The sequence below is a fragment of the Homarus americanus genome, unplaced genomic scaffold (assembly GCF_018991925.1).
Source record: "Homarus americanus isolate GMGI-L3 unplaced genomic scaffold, GMGI_Hamer_2.0 scaffold23578, whole genome shotgun sequence".
Lineage (NCBI taxonomy): Eukaryota > Metazoa > Arthropoda > Malacostraca > Decapoda > Nephropidae > Homarus > Homarus americanus.
In genome coordinates, this window is record NW_024733231.1 from 2044164 (window position 1) to 2059979 (window position 15816).

The following is a 15816-nucleotide window of genomic DNA, read 5'->3' on the forward strand; positions in this document are numbered from 1 at the left end:
CAGTGATGATGAGACTGTCAGTAACAGTGGTTTGAATAAATTTAATAGCTGTGAGAATGGCAACTAATTCAGTTTGTAGAGTGGATGCCCAGTTGTTAATTATACCTCATTTTTCAATTGCAGGTTGAGTCGCAACAATAGCAAAGTGTCGATGATGGTGTGTGTGAGAGGGCATGGTCTGTCAGGACGTTAGGAATACAGTGTTTGTTTGTAGTGAGCCGCTACACACAGGAACCATCAGTGTGTCACGTCCACTATTGACACCCTAACACTACCAACATATATATCAGTGATGATCGTCAGATTTAACTTGAAAAACGCAACTGAGGTTTTGCCAAACAGGGTTAACTTTTTGTTGTTATTGTTATACATTAGTGGAATCTGTTACTGTACTCTGTTATGTTTAAAGGCGTCGTTTATCATTGCATAACCACCATACTGTATACCCAAATTAGGCTAAGTTAGGTAAACATAGCTTTGTTTGTTGGGTTAGTAATAAAGATATTAATTTATTGATTGGAATTATTAATATATCCGTAAGATTTGGAAACAAAATTGTGAGGAATGACAAATGTTAAAACTGAAGGTACATCACTAGGAAATAATGACAACATAACATAGAGAGTGACCGCGATGACCAGCCTTGGTGTAGTGCAGGAAGAGTACTGGGTAGTGACTAACAGGTTCAGAGTTGTTCAATGTAATACAAGAAGTGATGTAGAATTACTGTTTTTGCTCTTGCTAAGTGAATCAATTTGGGAATCTAAAAGGGTCGTAGTAGGGATGTACAGAAGACTAATGGAAAATTGGGAGGCTTATCATTAGTAGATTTAAGATGATAAACACATACAGGAGGCAGTTGGTACGACATAAGACACATCCAGGGAATATACTGTACAGGACGGCAGGAAGCTGATTGTAAAATATTTTATGACGAGGAAGGAGGACGCGTCAGAGGTAATGGAGAAGTGGATGAATAGTTTTGTGTTTGGTGGCGGGGAGCGGGAGGGTATACGTGTCACGCCATTGACCGTGTTAGGTGTATAATGAAGGCGGGAGTGAGGGAGGTCAGTGATAAAACAGTTGATGCTCATGTGTGTTTACGGGAAAGTGTTTGGTGAGGTCGTGTTCTTGAATTATGGCGAAGATTCCTTTCATTATATTTCATTAACTATAACAGAACGAGTTTAGTTAACGTAGAGTCTTAGTACAAATTTCGATGACTTCTTAACCAGTTTCTTTGTGTGTGTTATAAAGAGTCAGTTGGGATGTGCTGTTATGATCGTTTAATAGACCCCAAGTTACTGCGAGAGGCTGAACACACAAATGCTAACTAATGAGAAGTGAACGTCTCTGGGTAAGGTAGAGTCTCACGTCAGTTCTGGAGACATACTGAACATTACCTGGTGTTCTGGTGCACTAGCTCGAGTCATCCATCCACCAAGACATTTTTTTTATCCTAAATCTTCACTTAATAGGAAAATTTACCGTAAAAAAAAAATAAAATCGAAAATGCAGATCCAGGAAAATTTTTAAATCTTCGGTTACGAGGAAAATTTATCGTAAACACCCACCTGGAACCACAAGAAATATATTTGAAAACCGAAAAAATTAGAAATGCTGTTGAAATAGATCACTGACTGGGTTTTAATCCTACTTTATACCTGTGAAATATATCCCAGGTGGCTGAGGTAGAAAGATATATATTTTGTTACAATTTACATGTGTATATTTTAGTAAACAATGATAAATGATTACTTGAGCCGTGAATTAAGACCCGAGTGAGTGGGAAGGGGTGTTGGTGAGTGGGAAGGGGAGTGTTTTGATGAGTGGGAAGGGAGTGTTTTGGTGAGTGGGAAGGGAGTGTTTTGGCGAGTGGGAAAGTGTTTTGGTGAGTGGGAAGGGAGGTTTTGGTGAGTGGGGGAGTACTTTTGTGAGTGGGAAGGGAGTGTTTTGGTGAGTGGGAAGAGTGTTTTGGTGAGTGGGAAGGAGTGTTTTGGTGAGTGGGAGACTTTGTGAGTGGGAAGGGGTGTTTTGGTGAGGGAAGAGTGTTTTGGTGAGTGGGAAGGAGAGTTTTGGTGAGTGGGGAGTACTTTTGTGAGTGGGAAGGAATATTTTGGTGAGTGGGGAGGGATTGTTTTGGTGAGTGGGGAGTTGTTTTTGGTGAGTGGGAAGGAATGTTTTGTTGAGTGGGAAGGAGTGTTTTGGTGAGTTGGAAGGGAGTGTTTGGTGAGTGGGATGGGAGTGTTTTGGTGAGTGGGAAGGATTGTTTTGGTGAGTGGGGTAGTTGTTTTGGTGAGTGTAAGGGAATGTTTGTTGAGTGGGAAGGAGTGTTTTGGTGAGTTGGAAGGAGTGTTTGGTGAGTGGGATGGAGTGTTTTGGTGAGTGGGAGAATGTTTTGGTGAGTGGGAAGGAGTGCAGGAGTGTTTTGATGAGTGGGGTGAGAGGGTAGGTGTTTTGATGAATCGGGTGAGAGTTACGGTTTTTTGATGAGTGGGATGAGAGTGGGAGTTTTTGATGAGTGGGGTGAGAGTGAGGAGGTGTTTTTGATGAGTGGGGTGAGAGTGAGAGGTGTTTTGATGAGTGGGGTGAGAGTGAGGGAGTTATTTGATGAGTGGGGTGAGAGTGAGGGAGTTTTTGATAAGTTGGGTGAGTGTGAGGGAGTTTTTATGGTAAGAGGGAAGGGGAAGAATAAGAGTGAGTGCTATTGAGAGGGATGGGTGGTACAGTGAGAGGGGTGAGGGGGACAGACTGTGTAAAGGTCATCCCGTATGGGCCTACGATTGTGTTATTATTATGTAATGAACCTACTACCGCTCACACCCCTTCCACCCCTCACCTCCCTTCCACCTCACCTTCCTTCCACCCCCTCATCCTCCCCTCACTCCCCTTCCACCCTCACCTCCCTTCACCCCTCACCTTCCCTTCCATCCTCACCTCCTTCCACCCCTCACCTCCCCCTCCACCCTCACCCCATTTCCATCTCACTTCTCCCTTCCACCCCTCGCCCTTCCACCCTCACCTCCCCTCCACCCTCACCTCCCCCTCCACCCCTCACCCCATTCCATCTCACCCCTCACTCCCCTTCCACCCCTCACCTCCCCTTCCACCCCTCTCCCTTCCACCCCTCACCTCCCCTCCATCCCTCACCCCATTTCCATCTCACTTCTCCTCCCTTCCACCCCTCGCTCCCCTTCCACCCTCACCTTCCTTCCACCCTCACCTCCCCTCCACCCTCACCCCATTTCCATCTCACCCCTCCTCCCTTCCCCCTCCTCCCCTTCACCCCTCCTCCCTTCCACCCCTCACCTCATTACGCTACCCTTCACCTTATTCCGCCACCCCTCACTTCCCCACCCCTCCCACCTCTCATCCCCACCCTTACCACTAGCCTGGAGCCAGCGGTAGCAGGGACCGCCCCTACGCACGACCTCTCCCCTCACTCACGTCTCCCTCTAGTCCTCACTCCCCTCCTCACCTTCCCCTCGTAATCATTAACTCACCTGGGCTGGCCACCCACCCACCCGCCCCTTGCCATACTGTCACCTCGCTGCGTGTAATTCACTAACTCCTGACTTATTCCCGACCCACCGTGTTCTACAGTACACGCACAGCCAACAGCATTGCCTCATATCTTGGTGATGCTCCCCGATAATGTGACAGCTGTTCCAGATGGAGTTGTTAAATAAAGACAAAACTAGAAGGGGTAAATTTCGGCAGCTGAGGACCTGACCCCCACTCGCCCTCCTCCACCCTCGCTGTCAAAATGTTGGAAGCAGCGGTGGCTCAAGTTTCCCTCTCTCTCCTCCCCTCCCCTCCCTCACCCTCCTCACATTCTTACCTTTATTGTCTTCCCTCCTCTTCTTCTGCTGCCTCCTCCTCCTTATCGCCCCTCCTCTCGCGCTCCCTCTCTCTTTGTCAGACGACTGTGTCAGACCAGGTGACGCCAAGTCTGTATCAGACCAGCGTTGACACCACTGTCTTGAATTGTCTTAGACCAGGTGACGCCAAGTCTGTCAGACCAGAGGTGACACCACCGTATCAGACCAGGGGTGGCACCATTGTGTAAGGCTGCAGGTAACCCAGTATCGTCTTGTGATCCTCGCTACAGTAACTGAAGTATCTTGGCTGGCTGTGTTGGTGGGCAGCAGTAATTGGGACAGTACAGTAACAGGTACCAGCGAGCTACTGCTACCTGGGGGGTGAGGGAGACAGGTCCTGGTTGTTCGCTATAACTTTAGAGGGGGGAGGGGGGGGGGGTTAATTACAATCACCTCGTGCTCCATAATGTCGCCTTCACAACACAACTCTTTAAAGCTTCTGTCCTGGTGGTCATGGGGTTAAGGGGTCATGACCTCTACACCTCATGGTAATACACCTTTTGTACGTCCTGATGTATGTATGTATGTATGTATGTATGTATGTATGTATGTATGTATGTATGTATGTATGAATGTATGTATGTATGCATGAATAAGGTACACAGCTCCTGAGTGCTTGTATTACCAACTGGTGCGCGATCATAACAGGACCTTGAACTCTGGAGGGAGACAGTAAGCTAATATGAAACACAGTAACCTAATTTCAAGTAAATGTTGCATCATATGTACCTTTACTCGGAAGAGCGAGTGAGGGAAGGTGTGTGTGTGTGTGTGTGTGTGTGTGTGTGTGTGTGTGTGTGTGTGTGTGTGTGTGTGTGTGTGTGGTAGTGGTGTGTGTGTGTGTGGGTCTGTGTGTATATGTATGTGAGGTGTTTTGTGTATACGTGTGTGTGTATGTGTGTATATAGAAAGGAAGAGGAGGAAGGATGGATCGGGGCCTGGGGGAGGGAAGCCGCCTACCTTTCAGTCACATTTCTGGTGCAATGCCCTTGAGGGAGGTGAGTGCACCTTGCCCCTGAGCTGGGGAGGGGGCGAGAGTAGCTAAGAGGAGGGTAGCCTAGGGGTGTGGTAGCCATGGAGATTACTGGTAGCCAATATGGAGGAGGGAGGGGATGTGTGTGTGTGAGGTAGCTAAGAGGAGGGAGTAGCCAAGGGGGAGGAGGTAAGCAGGTGGGTGTATGATTAGGGAGGGAGGAGGAGGGGGTGGTAGCAAATACAATACATGGAATTATTAACAGGGAGGAAGGGTGGAAGTTGTAAGCATGTGTGCTGTTAAGATTGAGGGAGAATAACGAAGGGAGGGGGCGGAGGGATGGGGAAGAAAGGGGAGGAGAGGGATAAGGAAAGAGAGGAGATTAGTGGGAGGGAGGAAGAAGAGATGGAGGAAAGAAGAGAAGGAGAGAGAAGGGAAATCAGGAATCACATATACGAACTAGTAAGAGAGAGGGAGGGAAGGAGAGAAGGAGGGAGGGAGGGAAGGAGAGAGGGAGTGGGAGGGAGGGACAAGTGTATACATCGTCAGGTGGGAGGGAAGTTGAGAGCTTGTGTATAAATTAGTAGTGTTAGTGAGGGCGGGAACTGGTGTGTGTGTGTGTGTGATGGATGGATGGATGGATGGATGGATGGATGGATGGATGGAAAGGATGGATGGATGGAAAGGATGGATGGATGGAAAGGATGGATGGATGGATGGATGGACACTCAGGGTGGGAGGGGAGAGGCGTGAATAATTGAGGAGGTGTTAGGTGTTATTCTGAGAGGGAGGCCGAGTGTGACGTAATGTGTGGGTGGGTGGGAATGGGCGATTGCATGAGTGGGATGGAGTGGGCGGTTTCTTCAGTGGGCGATGGCGTGGGTAGGCGCCTGCGTGAGTGGACGACTGCGTGAGTGGGCGACTACGTGAGTGGGCGACTGTGGGAGTGGTGCGAGTGGGCGTGATGGCGCAGGTAGGCGGCTGTGGAGTGGGTGGCTGCGTGGGTGGGCGACTACGTGGAGTGGGCGGCAGCGTGGGTGGTGGCTGCGTGGGACTCGTGAATGGGCGACTGTGCGTGTGCGTGAGGGCGATGGCGTAGGTAGGCGGCTGTGTGAGTGGGTGGCTGGCGTGGGTGGGCGACTACGGAGTGGGCGGCAGTGCGTGGGAAGGTTTGGATGACTGAGTGGAAGGGAGGGAGTGGCTGTGGAGTGGGGTGGAGAGGGTAGGAATTGCTGGCGGAGGTACTAAGTGGTTGTTAGAGTGTAGGAGTGGCTGTAGGTAGGAGGGGGTGCACGTAGGGGAGGTGGTGCACGTATGGGGAGGGGTGTAAGTAAGGGGGTGCACGTAGGGAGGATGCACGTATGGGAGGGGTGAAAGAAAGGGGTGAGGGAGGGTGGTGCACGTATGGGACAAGGGGGTGCACAGGGGAGAGGGGTGGTACGTATGGGGAGGGGCAAGAAAGGGGGGGGGGGACACGTAGGGAGGAGTGGTGCACGTAGGGGAGGGGTGGTGCACGGAGGGGTGGTGCAAGGGGTGGTGGTAGAGGGAGGTGAGTGGGTAGGGGGAGGGGTGTAGGGGGGATGGAGGACGGGGGGGGTGGTTAGGGAGGGTGGTGCATGTAGTTGGAGGTGACGTAGGGGAGGGTGCACGTATGGGGAGGAGTCAGCAAGTAGGAGAGGAGTCAGCACGTAGGGGGAGGGTGGTGCACGTTGGGAGAGGAGTGGTGCACGTAGGGGAGAGATGGTGCAAGGGTGGTAGGGGAGAGGGGTGGCATGGGGGGGTAAAGGTGATGTAGGGGAGGGTGGTGCACGTAGGGGAGGGGCACGTAGGGAGGGGTGGTAATGTAGAGGGAGAGGGGTGGTGCACGTAGGGAGTGGTAGAGGATGGAGGGTACGTAGGGGAGGGGTGTAGGGGAGGAGTGGGAGGGGAGGTGGTGACGTAGGGGAGGGGGTGGCACGTAGTGCACGTAAGGGAGGGTGGTGCACGTAGGGGGGAGGGGTGGTGCACGGCACGTTGGAGGGTGGTGCACAGGGGAGAGGGTGGTGCACGTAGGGGGGAGGTGGTGCATTGGGGAGGAGGGTACGTAGGGGGGGGAGAGGAGAGTGAGGAGGTGGTGCACGGGAGAGGGGTGGTGCACATGGGGAGGTAGGGGGAGGGGGTGCACGGTAGGGGAGGGGTCGTAGGGGGAGAGGAGGGTGCATGTAGGGGAATGGGGAGGGGGAGGGTGGGTAGGGGAGAGGGGTGCACGTAGGGGGGAAGGGTGGTGCACGTAGGGGGAGGGGTGGAGCACGAGGAGAGGTGGTGCACGTAGAGGGAGGAGTCTGCACGTGGGGAGGGGTGGTGTACGTTGGGAGAAGAGTGGTGCACGGGTGGAGGGGCACGTAGGGTGACGTTGGGAGGGTGGTACACGTGGGGAGGGGTGGTGCACGTAGGGGGGAGGGTGGTGCGTTGGGAGAGGAGTGGTACACGTAGGGGAGGGGTGGTGCACGTAGGGGGAGGGTGGTGCACGAAGGAATTTGTGTGTACCAGTGCCTTTAATTAGTGCACATGAGTGAATTAGTGTGCTTGTGTGTACAGGAGTGGAGTTGGAGGTCTGTACAGTAAACAATGTACACCTGGACAAAATTCTCTCTCTCTCTCTCTCTCACACACGCAACACATTATAAGACTTATTTTTTCTTTGTTATTAACTCTGATGATGTAATTTATAATGAACTAACCTAACCTAACCTAACCAATCAATGTCGCTGGTAGAATAACGATGACTGTTTTGCCGAGGGTTGGACTGGACACATAAGGGCTCACTGTGTGTTTACTGACGCCTCAACACCTCCCGCCCTCCTACCCCATCCCCAGCCCATCCTACCCCTCCCCACCAGAATAGAAAGCGAATAGCTGCGTAATACGAAGACGGGAGGTGAAAAGCAGACCTGAAACGGAACCCCCGAAATAGACTTAACAAGATCCCTCAAAAACAAAATAGTTCAGAGGCTTGTAATCCATTCCTTGATCTCTCTCTCTCTCTCTCTCTCTCTCTCTCTCTCTCTCTCTCGTTCTGTTTTTAGTAAGAATATATGAGTGTGTGTGAGGGAGGCGACACACAGGTATCAAGAATACACTAGTGGTCGACCCTGTGACGTCATGATCTATCTTTCATCAGGTGTGTGTGTGTGTGTGTGTGTGTGTGTGTGTGTGTGTGTGTGTGTGTGTGTGTGTGTGTGTGTGTGTGTGTGTGTGTGTGTGTGTGTGTGGACGTGATGGTGAGGGGGTGGAGGGTTGATGAGGAGAGGGGAAGGAAGGGTTATGGGGAAGGGTGAGGGGAAAGAAGTGAAGGGTGAGGAGGAGGAGTGAGAGGAGTGGTAGGGGGAGATGGCTGTGACCACCACCACACCACCACTACTGCTGCTGCACTGTTTCAGGGTTACAAAAGTGAAGTTAAAGATATGCAACTTGGTACCCCTCAAGGTGGAGTACTTAGCCCCACTTTGTTCAATATCACAATCAGCTGTCAATATATACAGCCTTAACAACATCAGCCTAGAGAAGTCGACTTGTGAAAAAGACTTAGGGGTACTTGTAAGCCCGGACCTACGGCCTAGAAAACAGTGCGTTCATGTTCGAAATAAGGCAGAGTATTAGGTTTTATATCTAGAAGTGTAAGTAATAAGAGTGCAGAGGTCTTATTGCAACTATATCTTGCGCTAGTCAGGCCGCACCTCGATTATGCGGTTCAGTTCTAGTGCTCTTATTATAGAATGGATATCAATTCACTGGAGTCGGTGCAGCGAAGAATGACGAAAATAATTCCGGGACTTAGAAACCTTCCATATCAAGATAGGTTAAAGAAACTAAACTTGCATTTCCTAGAAAGACGAAGAGTGCGGAGAGATACGATAGAAGTATTTAAGTGGGTGAAAGGAATCAGTAAAGGCGACATAGATAAAGTTTTTATAATATCCGAGCAGGACAGGACTCGTAGCAACGGATTTAAGTTGGATAAGTTTAGGTTTAGGAGGGAGATAGAAAGGAACTGGTTCACAAATAGGGTGGTGGACGAGTGGAACAAGCTTAGCAACTTTGTAGTAAGTGCTGGAACGCTGGGGAGTTTTAAAACGGAGGCTAGATAGATTCATGGATGATAGAGAGTGGTAGTAACTCTCGACAAGAGCTGCCATGCACGGGCCAACCGGCCTATTGCAGACTCCTTATTTTCTTATGTTCTTATGTATACGCAGCCTGTGAGAACCTCGGTCTTATTATCTCCACTGACAAAAACTGAGGTGTTCAACAAACAAGCTGGTAACCGCAAACGCGGCCCCGCCAAGTTCAAGATAGGTAACAACACTATTGACTATGATTCTTCTTTTAAATATCTTGGTGTTTCCGTCCCTTGTACCCTACCTGCCATACAACAGCTAACCCGCCAATGTACTGACAGACTGAGACCTCTTAGAAGTGTAGCGGGGTACAGCCCACACTATGGTGCTAATATTAGAATTGTTAAAACAATGTACATAGGTTATAGAAGATCTCTGATAGATTACCACGCACCAGCCCTGGTCCTTACTCCTTAGTGACAGGAAAGGCGTTGACAAGCTCGAGAAAATGCAAAATAAAGCCCTCAGAATTATCCTAGGATGTCTCATGAGCACTAAAGTACTTAATATGAGGAAAGAACTAGGTATACCCAGTGTTAAAGATAGAATAATTGAAGTCAACCTCATGATAGCCTTGAGGCTTCTGCGTGGTGATCCTGATAACATTGTTTCCTTAAAATTGCTAGGATGTATGAACCATGGGACTGGTGAGTATAAATGGATCCAAACTACAGCTACACATATGAAGATGTTCGGATTAGACCACCTGTACAAAGTTGAGACAACAGCGCTTCCTGCCACCCTGGCGGACAGTTCCCTTCGATATCACAATACCGACGTATCCGCCTAAAAAATTTATTATACAAAGTATTTATCTCCAACACACTGCCAAAGTGAGAGCTCTTGAACACATACACACTCTACAGACTGATGATAATGTCACACAGACCATCTACACTGATGGATCTCTTAACACCGCCTGTGGGAGGGCTGGAAGTGCTATTGTTGTGACTCAACCTGACGGTAATATAATTGAGAAAGGAGTTAGAATTAACAACTGGGCATCCACTCTACAAACTGAATTCGTTGCCATTCTCACAGCTATTAAATTCATTGAAACCACTGTCACTGACAGTCTCATCATCACTGACTCTCTATCCTCACTACTTGCCCTTGACACCCTCGACTCAAGTTGTCACGCGCTTGTCTCTGAAGCCAGACACAAATATGCCGTGCCTTGTTGACCGGGGTGTCAAGGTCAAACTGTTGTGGATCCCCTCTCTCATAGGCCTCATAAAACATGACAGAGTTGATGCCCTCGCCAAACTCACGTCTAACAAAGACACTATTGAATACAATTTGGGTCTGTCAAAAAGAACCCTTAAAACTGTAATTCGGAAAGATTACAAGATGTTGTAACCGCTAGATTAAGGTTGGGATATAAGTACCTCTGGCAGTATGTTCCTCAAGCAGATGTGAACAAGACTAAATGTAAAGTGTGTGGCCAGACATATGGCCACACACTTGAACACTACGTCCTCGACTGTGTGAAGATAGAACCTTTTAGGGACAGGCCCAAGCACACTGTGTGTGAAATGGCACAACACTTCATCTCTAATGGCAAGATAGCCGACATATTAAGATTGTATCCACTTTTTTGCACTTAGTAACTATATCAGTTCTCATGTATAGAACCAAATACACAATGTGCTTGAATACTTCTCACGCAAATGTGAATAACAAAGTGTGCGGCCAGACATACTGCCTCACACGCCTGTACTCACGCAGTTGTGAATAAGTTACCCTTTATGTATAGAACTAAACAAACAATTATTTGATACACTGTGTAACATTCAGTGCCATAATATCCTGACAACGGGGGTTAATTATTATGACCCGTTGTAAACTCTACTCTGTAATCCTTTTGCGCTACCGCTCACAGGATGAGTGTGGGGTGCACAGTGAAGTAGCCGCTGTAAGCGGCAAAATAAAAAATCAATATCACCACCACTACCACCACCACCACCACTACCACACCACCACCACTACCACACCACCACCACTACTACCACACCACCACCACTACCACACCACCACCACTACCACACCACCACCACTACTACCACCACCACCACCACTACCACACCACCATTACCACACCACCACCACCACCACTACCACACACCACCACCCACACCACCACCACCACCACCACCACCACCACCACCCACCACCACCCACCACCACCACCACTACTATCACACCACCACCACCACCACCACACCACCACTACCACCACTACCACCACCACCACCACACCACCACACTACCACCACCACCACCACCACCACCACCACCACCACCACCACCACCACCACCACCACCACCACCACCACCACCACCACCACTACCACCACCACCACTACCACCACACCACTACCACCACACCACCACCACCACCACCACCACCACCACCACCACCACCACCACCACCACCACCACCACACCACCACCACACCACCACCACCACCACACCACCACCACTACTACCACCACCACCACTACTACCAGCACCACCACCACCACCACCACCCCACCACCACCACCCACCACACCACTAGCACTTCACTCACCACCACACCACACCACCACCACCACCACCACCACCACCACACCACCCACCACCACACCACCACCACCACCACCACCACCACCACCACCACCACCACCACCACCACCACCACCACCACCACCACCACCACCACCACCACCACCACCACCACCACCACACCACACCACCACCATACCACCACCACCAACACCACACCGCCACTCCCATCACCCCACCATCACCACCACCACCACCACCACCACCACCACCACCACCACCACCATCTCACGCATATTGGTTCTTCTTGCTGAATACACTCGTGGGCTTTCTGTATTCAGGTACATATTCTCTTCACACACACACACACACACACACACACACACACACACACACACACACACACACACACACACACACACACACACAACACCTAAGTTTATACATATTTACGCGCCGTCTACACATGTACACATTACAATTACATGCTCTCTACATACCTCTACTCTACCTCTACCTCTAACTCTAACTCTACCTCTACATGTCACACAAACGTCTACTCGCCTCCTGCCCCCCCATAATACAACACCTTTACCTCTGCACGCCCTGTAAACATCTACGCTCCATCTACACGCCATCACGCCTACACGCCTTCAACATATCTACACGCCTACACGCCTTCTACATATCTCCACGCCTACACGCCTTCAACATATCTCCACGCCCACACGCTTTCTACATATCTCCACGCCTACACGCCTTCTACATATCCACACGCCTACACGCCTTCTACATATCTCACGCCTACACGCCTTCTACATATCCACGCCCGTTGCCCCCGGCTAAAATTTGCATAATGTACAAGACCAGGAAAACACATAGCCCTTAGTTGAACCTGGTGAGACCCGCCCTACCTGTGCTGGGTTTTGGTGACCCCCCTCTCTCTCTCTCTCTCTCTCTCTCTCTCTCCCTCCCCCTCCTCCTCCCTCCTCCTCCCTCCTCCCCTCCTCCCTCCTCCCGCCCTGCCTCCCTCCTATACTAAATCCTCCCACGTTCACTCTCCCACTCTTTCACTGACACGCCCCCCTACATACCCTCCCTAACAGGACCTCCCTCCCACGCCCTGCCTTAGATACCCTCCCTAACAGGACCTTCCTCCCACGCCCTGCCTTAGATACCCTCCCTAACAGGACCTTCCTCCCACGCCCTGCCTTAGATACCCTCCCTAACAGGACCTCCCTCCCACGCTCTCCCTTAGATACCCTCCCTAACAGGACCTCCTTCCCACGCCCTTCCTGACAAATCATCCCTTTCTCTCTTCCTTACTTAACCGTCCCTCCCTCTCTCCCTCCTTTACTTCTTCCCCTACTTCCTCTCTTCCTCCCCCCACGCCTTCTCCTTCTTCCTCCCTTTCCACGCCACCTCAAGATACACGCCTCTCACATCCTTAATCCCAAGCACCCCCTCCCACGCCCTCCCTGACACACACACACACACACTCTATTCTTCCCACGCACTCCATTCGTCGGTGGTAAAAGGAGGAGTGTTCTTGTGTTGTGGTAGAAGAGTGGGCGGTGTGGTGGGTGGCATTGTAGTGGGCAGTGTGGTGGGTGGCATTGTAGTGTGCGGTGTGGAGGGTGGCATTGTAGTGGGTGATGTAGTGGGTAGCATTGTAGTGGGTGGTATTGTAGTAGGCGGTGTGGTAGGTGGCATTGTAGTGGGCGTCATTGTAGTGGGTGGTATTGTAGTGGGCGGTGTGGTGGGTGGCATTGTAGTGGGTGGTATTGTAGTGGGCGGTTGTAGTGGGTGATGTAGTGGGTAGCATTGTAGTGGGTGGTATTGTAGTGGGCGGTGTGGTGGGTGGTATGTAGTGGGCAGCATTGTAGTGGGCGGTGAGTGGGTGGCATTGTAGTGGGCGGTGTAGTGGGTGGCATTGTAGTGGGCGGTGTGGTGGGTGGCATTGTAGTGGGCGGCGTGGTGGGCGGCATTGTAGTGGGCGGCGTGGTGGGTGATTGTAGTGGGCGGCGTGGTGGGTGACATTGTAGTGGGCGGCGTGGTGGGCGGCGGAGACAACCTGGATTTCTCTCTCTCTCCATTTTAACAATTCAGTGGCAGGAGGAACTCAACACTTCAGCCCATGTTGTTATGGCGTTGTGTGGGCGTGACGTGTGGGCGTGGGGATGGTTGTACGCTACACTCCTCAGTTATACATGCACCATGTCTAAAGTTAGTATCCTGCCACGAAGGGTGTGGGCGTGTGGCAGGGTGTGGGCGTGTGACAGGGTATGGGCGTGTGGCAGGGTATGGGCGTATGGCAGGGTATGGGCGTATGGCAGGGTATGGGCGTATGGCAGGGTATGGGCGTATGGCAGGGTATGGGCGTATGGCAGGGTATGGGCGTATGATCTGGGTAAGAGTGTGTGTTCAGAGTGAGGGCGTGTATACTCTTCTCTGGAACGATCATTTGCTCAGTCCCTTACAAAACTTCCTCTACAGAATTTGGTGTGAGACAATATGACACAACGGACGAAGGATTTTGACAACCCTACCGAGACAACAGGAGTCACAGTGTTCATTCTGTAATCCATCGACCACCCCAGTGAAGATTCTATTTTGACTGCCTGTACTGCACACTTCAGCAACATTGATGTATACAATTCTAAACATGGAGTAAAAACGCACATGTCTTTAACGAAAATGTACACATGTTGGGAACAATACGATGTACACGTATGTAGATATGGTGTACACACGTGGTGAATAAATATGGAACAAGAACGTGTGTTGGTAAATTGGGACAACGGTATTAGGGACAATGATACACATGGAAGAATAAAACACACACACACACACACACACACACACACACACACACATCAATTAGGGTGGCAACTCTACAGGAATCTACTTAGCCACAGACTATCTTAAAGAAAATGGAGGTGGGGTGATATTCTGTGACTCTCAAAGTGCTTTGAAATCAATGAACAGCCCGTCAGGCTCTATGTCTAAAGTTGTATGTGATATTAAAAGGAATGTGATAACTGCCAATGAGAACAACTTTCGTATCGAATTTGTGTGGAATCCGTCCCATGTTGGAATCAGATATCATGGTCGTGCTGATAGACTGGCCAATGAGGCATGTAAGAAAGAAAATGTTGACCGTGACCTTGGCCTGTCCAATGCTGTAATTAAAAACATTCAAGTCAGAATCATGAACTCTGATCTAGAAGAAGTGAGAAATGCAGAGAGACCTGACAGTTGTAGCATTAATAAATATGAAAAATTTTGTGACAAGAGGTACCGGTATGGCCAGCATAAGGACAGAACCAGACAATATGATGTAGTCGTGGCCAGGATTAGGCTAGGATACAGACATATCTGGCAAGTTAGTGACGCTGTACCCATACCGGAACACTCAGCATGTAAACTTTGTGATAAACCTTTAAAGCATACAATTGAACACTATATTATTGAATGTGACACTGTCAAAGACTTCAGGCCACCTGAATTATTGTATCTTGAACTTTGTAATTACTACATTGAATCAGGTGTGCTTGAGGACATTCTTGCTGTTTATCCCAAATTTGCTGCTGGCCCACACTGATTAGTCTTCAATTAGAATATGACTCCAATGTATGTGAGCCACTGACCTATATATACTGCTTATGAATATGATGTATTTCCTTCTTTGTGTACGAACCTCTGTCCTGCATGGCAGTGAACAGTGCATTACCCACATGAATCTGACCTATATATACTGTCAATGAATATGATGCATTTCTTTGTGTACGAACCTCTGTCCTGGATGGCAGTGAACAGTGACATTACCCACATGAATCTGACCTCTATACATATATAGCTGTTAATGAATTTGATGTATTTCTTTGTGTATGAACCTCTGTCCTGCATGGCAGTGAACAGTGACATTACCTACATGAATCTGACCTCTATACATATATAGCTGTTAATGAATATGATGTATTTCTTTGTGTATGAACCTCTGTCTTGCGTGGCAGTGAGAAGTGATACCACCCTCAGTGTCAAAACCTGACTGAATTACTAAGAATAGGCAAACTGTACTACAAGCTCTGCCAATAAATTTGTTAAACTAAAAAAAAATCTACACCTTATACACTTGACTACATAATAGTGTTATTATTATTAACATTGAAACAGTTTATTTAGCCATAAAAATACAGATACTAAGTAGATAATAATAAGCTGTAAATCAAACCTAAGCTTGTAAATCAAAACCAT